The sequence below is a fragment of the Panthera uncia genome, assembly GCF_023721935.1.
Source record: "Panthera uncia isolate 11264 chromosome A1 unlocalized genomic scaffold, Puncia_PCG_1.0 HiC_scaffold_16, whole genome shotgun sequence".
Taxonomy (NCBI): domain Eukaryota; kingdom Metazoa; phylum Chordata; class Mammalia; order Carnivora; family Felidae; genus Panthera; species Panthera uncia.
Genome location: NW_026057576.1, coordinates 19,812,297 through 19,827,450, shown reverse-complemented (window position 1 = coordinate 19,827,450; position 15,154 = coordinate 19,812,297).

Below are 15,154 nucleotides of genomic sequence, written 5' to 3'. Positions count from 1 at the left end.
CTATTGGGAAGGGTTATCAGAGTCATGGAAACCAAATAATGATGGTCACTGAGCCTCTCTTACGGGCCAAGGCTTTTTAGTTATTTGGTGGTCATTGAGCCTCTCTTATGGGCCATGACTCAAAAGCCTTCACTGCAGTTCAAGGGTTAGGTCATTTCCATGGCCCTGGCTGCTTGTAAGCAAAGCTATTTGTTCTTAATGTGGATACCAGACCTATACAAGTGAAAAGTTTTCTTGGAATCTTTTGGACTTTTTTTCCCTACTGATTTAGGGGAAATTTCCAAAATAAATATCAAAGAGCCATAAGTCAACAAAGAAGAAAGTCATAAATTGATAAAAGGGAAGAAAAATGTGATTTCCCTCCCTGCTCTCTTTCAGGAGATTGAAAACAAGGTTTTGAAGGCAAGTTGTTAAAATCAGGTGTGGGTGCAAACTTGGACCTTCCATATCTGGTCTGAGTCTAGGTCTGTGTTTTCTCAAAAAGCATTTCGAACTCCATGGAACCAATGTAGGCAAGAGGAAAATGCTTAGGACTGCACAAAGTGGAAGCATTTGCCTTGTGTCGCCTCACACTGTGCTACTGTGGAGGGCAATGTTCATTCCATGTAGACTCCAGTGAAGTGTTTTTCCACACCAGAGACGACAGCAGAATGTTACTGTGAAAAAAAGTCAATATTTTCACTTCTGTTTCTATCTGGTTGACTTTAAAATGTCAGTTGTCCAGATAGAAAGTTGTTCTTGCACTCTCCCGTGGTGGAGGGGTGCGGGTTCCTTCCACGCAGCACCGAAATGCCTTGTGGTTGATGTAATGGAGCGAGGTTTGGTACAGTAGACTGGCCCAGGGACTAGGCCCATGTCCTTGTTTTGGTTTTGACACTACTTCATCTCAGGCTTCCTTGTTTCTGAGTTTGAGTATCATCTGGTTAAGCCTTAGTTTACTTATCTGGGAAATGGGTGGACTGAATAGATCATCGCGTCTGATCTGTGGAAGTCTTACATTGTGTGAGTCTACGATAGTCAGGTGAGTGGATGATTAAGTTCCTACTTAATGTGGTAAGAATGTGAGGTTACCCATGCCCAGGCCTGGTGAGTTTAGTATGTTGTCAGGGCCTGTCGCCTTCTATCCCACTCTGTTCCCATTCTTACAATACATTGACAAAAAATAAAGAGAGGAAAAATTTGGGGGATGCAAAATTGCGTACAGCGTGTTTACATTTGCCTTTTATAGTCTGTGCTAGAGTGCCTCAAATAGTACGGCTTTATACTACTTGGACAATTTAACCACTTCTCAGCAACTTTGATAATTCTAGACATTTTACCATTTAAACATATTTTCCAATATCCAATCTATTTTTTCTTAGCCTATATTTTCTGTTAGATTTTTAAAAGAAGTCTTCATTTGCACACAACAGTTTCTAAATTACAATATAAACTCTACTACTAACACTGTGATAACAACAAATAGCTTTAGAATGCTTTATTTTTTTTTAATTTTTTAATGTTTATTTATTTTTGAGAGTGAGAGAAAGAGTGCAAGAGGCGGAGGGGCAGAGAGAGAAGGAGACACAGAATCCAAAGCAGGCTCCAGGTTCTGAGCTGTCAGCACAGAGCCCGACGTGGGTCTTGAACTCACGGAGTGCGAGAACATGACCTGAGTTGAAGTCTGCCACTTAACTGACTGAGCCACCCAGGCACCCCAGTTTTAGAATGTTTTGAAGTTCATTTTGTCCATAGGATTCATCCCACTGGGGCGTCCAGAAAGTTATAGTTTTTTTTTTTTTATTTGAAAAACAACAGGCAAATACTGATGTTATATTGGTGAAGGGTGGGGGGACAGAATTTTAGCCATCAAGATCTTGCATTTTGGTGATAATCCATTTTGTTATTTGCAACAATTTGCATTCATCTGAAAATCAAAACTCAAATTTGGTTGAGCCTCAAGATTGTGTTTTTAAAGACTCATGACTTGATCTTGCTTGGTAGACTTACAATTTAAAGAGAGAGAAAGAAAGCTATTAAATCCTAAGTCGAGAGGGGTGGATGTATGAAGATCCCTTCTTTTATAAACCAAACAGACAACTGTGCTTCACAGAGCAGGAGGGCCATACTTGCCTCTGAACTGGTACCACTTTCAGACCCAAGCAAACACCTGTGCCTTTTTTCCTCCAAGAGCTTTCAATAGTATCACTCCTCAGTGACAAATGGCCCTACCAATATATGTTCTCTCTTGTAGTGCCCACTTGACGTGGTGGCATCACACTCTCCCAGTCAATCTTAAGCTACCCAGGGTAAAGGAATGACATTTCTTGTGTGAATGAGACCACCCTTTATCAGTCTGCCTATAGGCCCTTCTTGTCGTCTTTTTTGGTGGCAGTCTAAAAATAGCAGAGGTGCGGCCAACACTGAAAAAGTCACGTTGAGGGAATGCAGAGATTACATCCTAAAAAGTACAGGAGCAGACACGGTTGGAAGATGTGTTGTTCTACGTTTATTGTACAAAATTCTGAACGGTAAATTTAACATGATCAGAAAAGAAATTATTGTCTAATTTTGCCTACATTCTCTGGATATGACTTGTATTTGTGGTCCTCACTCGTGAATCAGGCACGGTAACAACTTTGGAGTGAGTTATTAGAAGCCAATATTCACATGGTTATGATGTAATCATTATCAAGTAAATTCAGGGTCAAGATCTAAAATGTTTTAATATACACAGGCTCTGAAGAGCCATGATACTGTGGCTAATAACAGTGTGGCTACTTTTGCTTCATGATGGCAGATATGAAATTGACCAGCAAGGGCACAATCGACAATAAAGAGCCTAAAGAGAGAGTTCCTGGACCTGAGCTGGAAGCGGTGGTGCCCAGAAAGCACACGTGCCGATTGGACAATTAGACCAAGAGTAAGTAAGTAGCTCATCTCTACCTAGTACTCTCAATCTTCACTGAGAAATCACTGTATCTCACATGCGACCTCTGATTTTGTAAATATTTTTTTTGAAGTTAAATTCGTGTAACATAAAATTAATCCTTTTCAAGGATACAGTTCAGGGGTGGGAGGATGGGCAATATGGGTGAAGGCGAGTGGGAGATACAGGCTTTCAGTTACAGAAGGAATAAGTCACAGGGATGAACGACACGGCACAGGGAACACAGTCAATGACAGAGCAATAGTGATGTATGGTGACAGACAGTAGTTGTACTTGTGGTGAGCACAACATCACATATAGAGTTGTTGGATCACTAGTTGTGCACCTGAAACTAATGTAATGTTGTGTGTCAACTATATTCAAATAAAAAATTAAGAGAATAAACTGCACAATTCAGCGGCACTTAGTACTTTCACAATGTTGTACAACCACCACCTCTATCTACTTACAAGATACTTTTATCACACTGAAAGGGAGCCCTGTATCCGCTAAGAAATGACTCCCGTTTCCTTTATTTTCCAGTTTCTAGCAACCATTAATCTTTCTCTATACGGATTCCCTATTCTTGATACTTTGTATAAATGGAATCATACAATATATGGTCTTTTGTGTTTGGCTTCTTTCGTTTAGCATGTTTTTGAGGTTCCACCATGTTGTATCATGGATCGGTGCTTCATTCCTTCATGTGGCTGAATAATACTTTGTGGTATTTGGTAATTGGTATTTGGTATTTGGTAAACCAATACATTTGGTTTACCCATTCATCAGTTGACATTTGGGTCGTTTCCACCTTTTGGCTGCTGTGAATGGTGCTGCTACAAACACTTGTGTATAGGTTTTGTTTTCAGCTCTTTTGGGTATATACCTAGGAGTGGAATTGCTGGCTCGTATAGTAACTGGATGTAGACTCACTTGAGGGGAGTTTTCCAAAGCAGCTGCATCATTTTATATTCATACCAGCAGAGTATGAGGGTTCGAACTTCTTTTATACCCTCACCAACGCTTGTTATTTTACATTAATTCTGATTATAGTCACCCTAATGGGTGTGAAGTGGTATCTCACTGTGGTTTCTGTTTGGTGTAATATATTTTTAATCAAATTATTTTTTTTGATATAGGCACAGTAAAAAATATTTGTCCCGGGTGCCACCTACCCTAATAACAGCTCCAATCATCTTCTCAGAGAACCAATTAAGGAATAGGCCTCCCTTTCTTCATGCCTTAAAATTCTTATCTTGAGAGTAATTCTTATGTTACATAACATAGATAGGACTACAACACATATATGTAATTCCACATATATATGGTAATCGCACACCTGTCACACATACATGTAATTACACATATATTACACATATATGGTTGTATTCTGGGAGCATATTTTGGGACACTTCAGAGCTTATTGGGAATGCAGAATCTTAGGCACCCACACCAGACTGAATCAAAATTCACATTTGGACAAGATACCCAAGTGATTTAAGGTTCAGAGGTCTTGAGAGCTTTCTGTCTTTCTGAAGAGGGAGAGAAGGAGTCCATGCCAGGAAACCATTTGCAGGTGCAACAGATAGAATCCAAGCTTAATAAAACACAGGTGTAGTGTGCGACCTCAGGGTAGTGGTTCTCAAGCCTGGATGAATACTGGGAACCTCTGAAAGTTTTAAAATATTTGTGTCTCGGTTCCAACCCCTGAAAGATTATGGTGTAGTAGGTCCTGGGTGGATCCTGCTAAGAAGATTTTTGAAAATCCTCAGGTGATTCTAATGCATGATCAGTTTTGAGAACTATCTGTGTGAATAGCATTAGCTGAGCTATTCTCAAAGCAGTGATTTGCAAGTGGGAAGGAGTGAGACTTTTCCATGAGGACAGAGACGCAGAGGAGTGGCCAATGTTGCTGGCGTAGGGCAGAGAGTAGAAGCCGGGGCTTATAGTGAGAAGAATTCATCCGTGGAAGGCATCAAAGCCTTTAACTAGAGTTTTAATATTGTGCAGAAGGCAATTGAGAGCTCTTGTAGAGCATTAGAAGAGGGGCAGGTGATTTTCATTACTGTTGGACGATGTGAATTCTGGAGACCAGCACATTTCTATAATATAAGGTACGGACTTAGGGCTTTGCCCTTAAGATTGAAAACAAAGAGGCAGAAGACAAGAATATATAAGGTTCCCTCAGAGTTTAGTCATGTAACTATAACTCATTAGTAGTTCTCTAAGTAACTTAAAACTTCTCCAAATTCAAGAAATAGTTGAGTAGTTTAAGAATCCATAAAAAGACAAACAAATATCATATGTGCATGGTTGCCTCAAGGAAACTTTCTATGCCTATAAAAAGAATTTGTTTACTGATAATTAAGTACTCTGCAGAGTTTTTCTATTCAACAGTTCCACACTTTCCTTCATTCATATTTTTATTCATTCAACAAGTATATTGAGTGTGTGCTTAGGATGTTATAGGGGAGGTTTAAGAACCAGAAGTGTGTGTTTGGACTAGACCATTGGTTCCCAAATGGGGCAGTACCCTCTGTGGTGGGTTTTGGAAATTTAGGGGATGTTTTTGGTTGTTGCAGCAGTTGGGGTGAACTAGTGGCTTGCGGTGGAGGCCAGCAATGTTAAGTGACCTGCTATTCCCTGAGATGTCCCGCACGATGAAGAATGATCTCATACCCACACAACTTGCTAATAGCTTGGACATTCATGTAGGTGGAAAACCCTGTTTATAGTTATCCAAGCTTAGAATCAAACTCACATATGTTAAATTATCTAAACGTAGAACCTAAACTTGACTGTATGTACACAAACACACACAAATACTTCCTTGAGTTTTAGTAAATGTAAGACTTTACCAAAACTGGTCCTACTGTGCATACTGAGAGAAGATAGTGCCTTGTTTCATTCAGCCCTTTACCAAGAATTGTTCATTGTTTTGGAAAATGGCATCACCAATGGTAATAATGAACCTGGTGTTTAAGTCTTCATTAGTTTGATTTTGCAGTAATTCTGCATATAACATATTGAAAGCTAATTTTTGAAAGTGCTTGCAATTATGGCTTTCATTCAGCTGTAACGTGAGCCTGTGTGACGGTTAGTTTTATGTGTTAACTTGACTGGGCTAAAGGATGCCCGGATATCTGGTGAAACATTATTCCTGGATGCATTTGTAAGACATGTTTCTGGGAGAGATTAGCATTTGAGTTGAGTAACCTGAGTAAAGTTTACTGAGTAAACTGAGTAAAGAAAACCACTCTCACCAATGCTACTGAGCATCATCTTACCTTGAGGGCCTGAATAGACGGTGGAAGGAGGGCAAGTTCACTTTCTCTGCTGGAACTGAGACATCCATTTTCTCCTGCCCTGGGATGTTGGTGCAACTGGTTCTTAGGCTTTTGGACACAGGCTGTGACTTACACCCCGGTCCTGGATTCACAGGCCTTTGAATCGGGACTGAATTAACCCCAGCTTTTCTGATTCTCCACCTTGTGGTTGGCAGATTGTGGGATTTCTTGGCCTCCATGTGCATGTGACCAATTCCTACGTATGACTGTATATATGTATATATGACTCAGCCACCCAGGCACCCCATACATGTCTTTTTTAAATTATAAACTATTTTCTTTTAGTTTTACTCTATATTATAATTACAGAAGGGTGTTAATTATGTAACAATTATTTGTGCAGGTAAACTATATTGTCTATGGAGTTCATTTTAGAATACTAGATGAGATGTTAGAAAATATTTGTCATCAAAAAGAACACTGAGTTTGCTAGAGTTGAAAAACACTGGACTAAATCATCTTTAAGGCCCTTTCTCCCCTTGCAGTCCTGAGATCCTCCCTAATCTAGAGCGGGGTTTAAGAATTCAGGCTCTTAGAACCAAAGGTCATTGGTTTGAATCGAGGCTGTCCTACTTCCTAGCATTACAGTCTTAGGGAGGTTTTTATAACTTGTTCATGCCTCATTCCTCATCTGTAAAATGGTGTAATAATATCAGACACTTCATACAGTGGTTGTGAGGGTTTAATGATTTCTCTATACGTAGCTTTTAGAAGGTGCTCACAGTGAAGGCTCAAGAGAAGGTCTTATTCGCTTCCTTATCTCTTAGACAGCTATAAGCGGTAAACATGCCCCAGGCTCTCTGCCTATAGCTCAGCAAGCCCATGGATCAGACACAATCATCCGAGGTAGGGGTTGGTCCAGCTTCTCCTTGGTCCAGACTCACTCATCTGTGGACATTGGAGCCCTGGCCAAGCAGTCCTCTAACTGGTCAGGATTGGAAACATGGCTACCCATGTGGCTGGGGAGGGGAGTAGGTGTCCCACAAGAAGAGGTGTCCCACATGAGTAGGTGTCCCACAAGAAGTAGGGATTCTGTTTCTAGAAGGGGCAAGGGATGCTTAACTGTTCTTACCTCCCTGCATGAGCCTGAGGGGTTGAAGAATACCCAGTTCTCCGTGTAAAGGTCATGGCTGCTACACTTGCCCCTACCCCTGACCAGCTACCAGTCTCTTCACTGAGAAGCTCGAAGGATGCCTTCTAAAATGTAGGTCAGATTTGCTTCCTCTGCCTTAAGCACTCCCGAGACTTCCCATCTGCTAGGGTCTGAATACGTGTGTCCAACCCCCAAATCCTTATGTTGAAATCCTAACCCCCAAAGTGATAGTGTTAAGAGGGTGGGGTCTTTGGGAAATGATGAGGTCATGAGAGTGAAGCCCTCATGTATGGGATTAATTCCCTTATAAAAGAAGCTATCGAGGGGCGCATGGGTGTCTCATTCAGTTAAGTGTCTGACTTTGGCTCAGGTCATGAGCTCAGAGCCTGAAGCCTGCTTCAGATTCTGTGTCTCTGTCTCTCTCTGCTTCTCCTCCACTCGTGCTCTGTCTCTCTCTCAGAAATTAATAAACATTAAAAAAAAAAAAAAAGAAGCTATAGAGAGCTCCTCTCCCCTTCCATAATGTGAGGACACAATGAGCAGTTCTGTGACCCAGAAGAGGACCCTCACCTAGCCACAGTGGCGCCCTGGTCTCGGACATTACCCTTCCAGAACTGTGACAAATAAATTTCTGTTGTTTATAAGCCACCTACTCAGTGGCATTTCATGATGCCACCTTGAATGGACTCCGACACCGTAGAACTCAGTGTAGTAGCCAGGGGAAACTTACCATGGCTCTTTATCAGACCCTGTGTGCCATGCCCTCAGCCCCCATCCTATCCTGACCCCATTTCCTCTGGCCACTCTCCCCACTACCTTCTCTTCTGCCACACTAGCCTCCAGGCTATGTCCTGAGAAGCCAGGCATTGTTTCCTCAGGGCATTGAACCTCTTGTCCTTCTGCCTGGAGCTTTCTTCCTGATGTGTCCCCATAACTCATCCCTCACTTTTCAGGTTCTTGTTGGAGGTCAGCTTACCAGAGTGGTCTTTCCTGATCACAAATATAAAACAGCAACACCATACTCTCCATGATGCTCAGTCCCTCAGCATTGTTGATTCTTCTTCATGGCACCATTCATTACCTGACACTTTTTATATTTCTTATTTCCTCCAAGCAGAGTATAAACTCCATGAGAGCAGAAACTCTTTTTTTTTTTCCCATGGTTATGTTTGCAGTACCTAGATGTTCTGGAATATACTAGATGCATGTTCTGGCTTAAATTGTGTCCCCCTATGGATGCTGGACTATTCACCCTCAGTACCTATGAACATGGCCTAATCTGGAGATAGGATCTTTTCAGATGATCACATTAAGATGAGGTCACTAGGGTGGGCCCTAATCCAAGATGTGCCTGTACACGAAGGGGAAATTTAGACACAAAGAGACACACACAGAGGGAAGATGTGAAGAGACACAGGAAAAAGACAGCTATCTGCAAGCCAAGGAGTGCTTGCAACTGACAGAAGCAGAGAGAAAGGCCTGGAACACATCCTTCCCTAACATCTTCAGCAGGGAGCATGGCCTTGTCTACATCTTGATTTCAGACTTTGGCTTCTTGACCGGTGGAACAATAAATTTATGTCATTCTAAACCACCTAGTTTGAGGTCCTTTGTTACAGCAGCCCTAGAAAATTAATATGGTGCATAATAAATGCCTGTTGAATAGTGGATATTGAACGAGCATGATCATTCTGCCAGTAGTGTGCACTTCTTCCAGTTCCTAGAAGTTTCTGGCTAACCATCTAGAAAGCAGAAAGTTGTCTCAAGATTAGTGGACAAATTCTCCGTAGAGGATAAACTTTTATTTTTGTTTAGACCCTTCAATAGTTAAACAGTAGGAGTATGGTCAGGAAGGTACCAGGTGAAATAAACGAAATGACAATAACACTTATAGAAAATTAACCATATGCCAGACACTATTCTAGTACTTTACATGTATTTACCTGCTTAATCCTCACCACAGCCCTCTGAAATAGGTACTATTTTTATTCCCAATTTCCAAATGAGAAACGGAGGCATGAAGAGGTTAAGTGACGTGCCCAAGGTCAGACAGCTGTTAAACAACAGTGCTAGAATTTCAGCCTAGGCAACCTGGTGTCTAATTTTAAATTGTTCTCTGTGCTGTTCTGCATATGTAATTGCTCGCCTGACTTCACAAACCCCAGCCTTCGGTAGAAGTCTGCTGCTTTAAGGATAGATGGAATGGGGAGGATGCCCGGCATAGGGTCATGTATGCAGAAAAGGGGCAGCCACTCCAGAGGTGAGAAACAGCTGAGAAAGAGAGGGAGTTCAGGAGCAGAATTTAGAGCCAGAAGGGGTACTGAGCACCCAAGCTCCCCATGAAACTCCAGACAAATCACAGAGTACGCCGGGTCACCTGGAGGCCGGTGTACTTACCGAAGAACAACGTACCCCTCGGGTGTTAGAGGACTTAGAACCCCAGAAGGATGGCAAGCACATCTGCCCAGTTGGAAGGAACAGAGCAGAACTTACTCTCTGATGGAGGGCACCCATTGGGCCTGCTAAACAGGTTGGGGAGGAATTACAGGAGACACGGACTCAAGAAAGAAGCAGTGAGTAAGGAACTCGGGTGAAGGAGGGTGGGGAGGCCAGCTGTGCCCTTTACGTGCTCCAGAGAACAAACCTTGTGTCAGCTTGTGGCTTTTGTAGGTGAATATTTTATGCTCTAAAAACTGGAATTCATTCTTTGGGTTTTATTATTTGTTAGGTGCTTCCTGAGTGTAGGGAGATAGGCTAGGTTCTTGGGGAGGAGTCACCAGCAGAGCCTCATGTGGTTTGCTTTCACGTGGTGGGACTCCTTCTCACTTGAAGGATTTGGTTCTCCTTTTAGCCACAGAGCATTTCATCCCGGCCGACGTTTTGAGTCTGCATCAGCTGTGTCGGCAGGGATCCCAAAGACCGGATTGCTCCCCTGGGACTCTGAGAAGGGCTTTTTCTTCTCGAAACCCCCCTTTTATTTAAGTGCTGGCAACAGGGTTATAACAAGGAACATATTTCAAGGCCATTTTCTCCATCCTTATCTATTTCTGCAATCTTTATTTTAGTAAATAAAAGCGAGGGGCCAAGTCCTGTTTTTCCCAGGACAGTTTTGCCTCTCACAGAGTGTATTTCTGAAATACTAACTCAGGGGCCGTTGGGGCGCCCTCACAGCACAAAGCGGCAGCCGTTGAAGCACACATTTTCTTTACCAGCCTTTCATCCATGTCCTTCCATAGACACACCAGATAAAAAGTCCAGAATGCTGCATTTCTCTTCACACAGACCTCAAGCTTTCTGACATCTGGAAAAAAGTGGTTTGCTATTTGGACCTTCCAGCAAAATTCTCTTTCAATTGGATTCACATAAGACTATACTGCTCACTTATAGTTTGGACGATAGCGACACCTTTCCTTTGACTTGGCAACACTGGAGGCTATTTGGATAAAAATGAAAGCCCTTGAAAAAGCATTAGGGACATTGCCACACTCCTGCTGTAAAGGTGTGAGAGACTGTTGCTCAGTCTTCTGACCAGAGCTGAAAAAGTCTCTTAGCTCACCCAGACCATGTCAGCCGTTTGAACTGGGATCTGAACTCCTGATTTAAAAGTCGACATCTTTAAGGTCTATTCCTGGGGTACCAAACAGCAGAGGTGCAGACAACTCAGGTCTGCAGAAGAGGGTAACCTGAGATGAAAACCCCTTTGTTAGCTTTGAAGGGTCTGGGTTATGCAGACCATCTGCTGACCCTGCTCATAATCCCAAGCCATTGGTTAGCACACCCCCCGCCCCCGCTTCCCTTAGCCTAGAAAGTTTTCCATAGAAGAGGATTTCGCAGATCTGAGGGGGGCTTGGCAAGAGAATGGAAAAGAGAATGAGAGGAAACAGAAGAGAAAAATCGTCAAGATGAAAAATGAACAAGATTTATGAGGGCAACTCATCCCTCGCCTACTGCTCAGTACTGCTCCCTGAGATAGATTTTCCAGTTCCTCATACAGACTGGTTTCAAATGAGGCAAATTAGCAGGCTGCCATCACTTTCTTTGAGAAACTGTCAACAGATTAATAGATCTTCCCAATATAGTAATTCTACCCCCCCCCTCCCATAGTGAGCCTATATTTTCCATCACATCACTGAATTTATGTCTCCCATGGAGTAGTCTAAGCCTTTGTTTATGCCCTTTGGATGCTTGTTTCTTTATCCACCACTATCGTATTTCCTTATAGCGATGTGATCGCTTGGCCAGGTTATATACATTTAAGCCTTTGGAGTAAATCCTTCCAACCCATAATTATTTTCATGCTGCTCTTCAAATTTCCTCTGTGTATTATCATCTTCTTATGCTTTGGGGCTCTGCCCTGTGCAGGGATAATGGTAATGGGGCTGTGCTTGGACCCCGATGCCTGGAGCAGGGATCAGTACCTGGGAGTCTGCAGTCTCCTTCTGGCTTCCACTCTTGCTTTAGGACAAGTTATTAAATCTTTTGAAATCTAAAATTTCTCACTGGTGGCAAAAGTAATTTTGGCCCCTTCTTTCAATTCTTGGCCATTGAGTTTCTTTTCATAGTCTGTAATCCCTACGCCCAAGTCTGGAGGTACCTCATTCTTATAGTAATCTGTCCCCACCATGTGGCCCTTTGGGCTGTGGGGACAAGATTAAGGGTACAGAGAAGAGAAGATAGGGTTTTGTGATTCTCACAGAAAGGGAAGGGGTGTGAAGAAATACAAGTTGCCTTATAGAATATGGATAGGGTTTAATGTAGGTAGAGGAAGACTGAATCTCTTTGGAACAAAGTGTTGACTAAATACAGTGCTTGCATCATACATACAGTCTCAAGAGGCTATGCATGAGATCACCTCTCTGCCTTATGTTCATTCGGTGCCTCATTTGCTCTCATCAACACACAGACTTCTGTTCTGCTACTCTGTTCTTGATTTCCTTCTTTCACCAAACCTCAGGCTTTGGATCCTATTTTTCTCCCATATGTGCTTAAAAAAATTGTTTTTTAAATTCATCTGTGTCTTTTGGTTTTATAGAAAGGTCTTGAGAAAACCTGAAAACCATTAGGACTTCGAAAGGCGACTTGATTAAGACCCGCCCCCCTCCCCTCCATTTAAGAAGAAAAGCTCTTCAAAGTTCTACAGCTATGAAGAACATATTTTTAGGTTCCTTGTGGTTACTTTAATGTCTGACCTTTCTTTGACATCGCGTTTGTGAGAGACAGGGCATATCTCCAGAGATAAAAATTTGATCCACCATTTTCAGCCCATGCCAAGTCCCAAATAGTCGACCCTGATTCATCCTGTTAAAGTCAAATGTTTGTCTTCTTTCATTCACACCCCTTGAGCAAAGCATCACTCAGACCTTTTGGTGTCCTTTCCTCTCCTCTCTCTACCTCCCTCCAGCTCAGGGAAACACAAGTTGCCCCTGAATCTGAGAGCTCAGCAGTCCTGACCAGGCATCGCCCTCTTGTGCCCTTTGCTGGTGTTTTCTGTCTGTCTTCTCTTCAGTGCTGATTACCTGGGTTTGAGGCCAGATGTGGGTCCTGCTTTTTAGAGACTTCCTTTCAGCTCCCCTCTGCCTGCCCCTGCCCCTGTGACCACTCAGAACTTACACTGCCTCTTCTAGGTTGCTCTAGATAGTTGCGACCCAGGACCCTGGATGACTACTCAATAGCCCAAGCCCCCTTCCAGGGTCTGTGTGCAAACGTGTCTGGCATTGAGCAGTGGCCAATGGGGGGCTGTGTGGGCAGTGAGGACAGAGCTTAGAGGTGAGGGCTGGGATGTCAGCCCTCTGTGTTGTTGGACAGAACCAGGGGAGGAAAGGGCAGGAGGATGTGTCCACAGGCCAGGAGCTGGGTGATAGGGTCCAGCTTTCCCTAAGCCTCCAAGTTCCAGTGCTGAGCTCTGAGGAGTAAATTCTAAATGTGCGGGAAGCCTTCCAGGTTTATCTATTAAGATAGAGGAGTAGACCCGTTTAATCGTTTGTTAGCATGCTATATAACTGAAGTGTCTAGACCTATTACACTAGGCAGGCCTTCCTTTGCATTCTTTGTCCTCAGCTTACTAGGGCACATGCTAGGAGTAATTCTGCTTGGGATAGCAGTTTGGGGCAGTCTGATTTTATTGCTCAGGGTGAGAATGATCAGAGAGGAGTACTTTCTGCTGAATGAAAGGGGAGGCTAGATGCTGAATCCCCCAGCCCAGCCTTCTAGAGATCCCTGGAGCTTCTCCATTGAAGCGTTTGCCCCCTCGATGGAATGTGGCTCTCTGGGGAAACAGCTGTTACAGTTCCAGAATCTTCCAGCCTTGGGATACTGGCCTTGGCACGTACTCTCCTAGTGGCACACGAGTGACCTTGCAAAGCTGACTGGGTAGGGGGCCTGCTCTATTTTATTACAATCATCACTCAAACCAAACCCAAGCAGTCACCTTACACCAGTACCGGTCTGTAGGGAACAAATCTTCCTTCTCTGTTTTGGCACAGACATTTGTGCTGTTTGATTCCCAAAGTACTGTTCATCTAAAGTCGGAGTCACTTGCATCGTTTAAGGAAAGGATTAAATATCCCTGTGTTCTTTTCCCTGAGTGAATAAAAAAGAAACATCTTCAAAATGATGATTTATTTTTTTAACCCCCCCCCCAAATAATATTATTAAACATTTTCATGCTGATGAAATAAACTTTTCAAAGTAATATGGAAAAAATGATTTCATTTAAACACCTTTTAGCCAAAAAAACATATGCTGCTGGTTAAGCAGTGCAGGAGTGGAGACGTCTGCAAAGCTTGCCTGCACATCTTGAGGTCTGTGGTTCTGCCACCGGCCCCACCATTGACTCAGGACTCAGCTGGGGTGGAACCCAGCAGGCAGGCAGACCCACGTGTCCTGGCGGGTCTCCAGAATACAGACGGTTTTGCCCAGGCGGGCATGGAAGTGACTGAGTGTGTGCATGTGGACGACTGTGCAAACTTCTCTGCAGAAGCAGCCTGCCAAGCCGCGCCACAGGCTCTCAAGGCTTCAGGTGTCCGGAGCGCTGACCGATTTATGACTGATGCGTGCATTTCTGTGTTCAGGCTACCCACAGATCAGAACCGTAAATAACTGCCAAAGAAGAGGACCCTTCTCTCTTCTCTGCAGTTACTTCATTTTACAGTATCAGGAAATCTCATCATAGGTAAGCTGTATGCCCGAAACCTTAGCATTAGCTATACTCCTTTGCAAATAAGCAGGAGAAAGCAAAGATACAAACTCCTTGGAGCCACCCTGGATAGGCCTGTGTAAGAAACATTTACACCTTCATTTAGTATTTATCGTGAGCTGATTGTGTGGCCATCAGTTAGGGCAAGAGTTTTGAACCAGCAAGGATCAGAAGGGTGGGCTGAGGTGGGACAAAAGAAATGCTGGTATCTCTCTCTCTCTCTCTCTCTCTGTCTCTCTGTCTCTCTCTCTGTCTCTCTCTCTGTCTCTCTGTCTCTCTCTCTCTCTCTATATATATATATATATATCATTATATTGTACCCCTGAAACTAATGCAACACTGTTTGATATTTAACAGTGTTGGATTAGTTTCAGGGGTACAATATAATGATTCAACAATTCTATTACTCAGAGCTCATCGTATAATCCCCTTCACCGGTCCCCTCCCCCATCTTTCCTCTAGCAACCACGAGTTTTTTCTCTGTATTTAAGAGTCTTACTTTTTTGCTTGTCTCTTTTTCTTCATTTGCTTGTTTGTTTCTTAAATTCTGCCTGTGAGTGAAATCACATGGTGTTTGTCTTTCTCTGTCTGGCTTATTTCACGTAGCATTA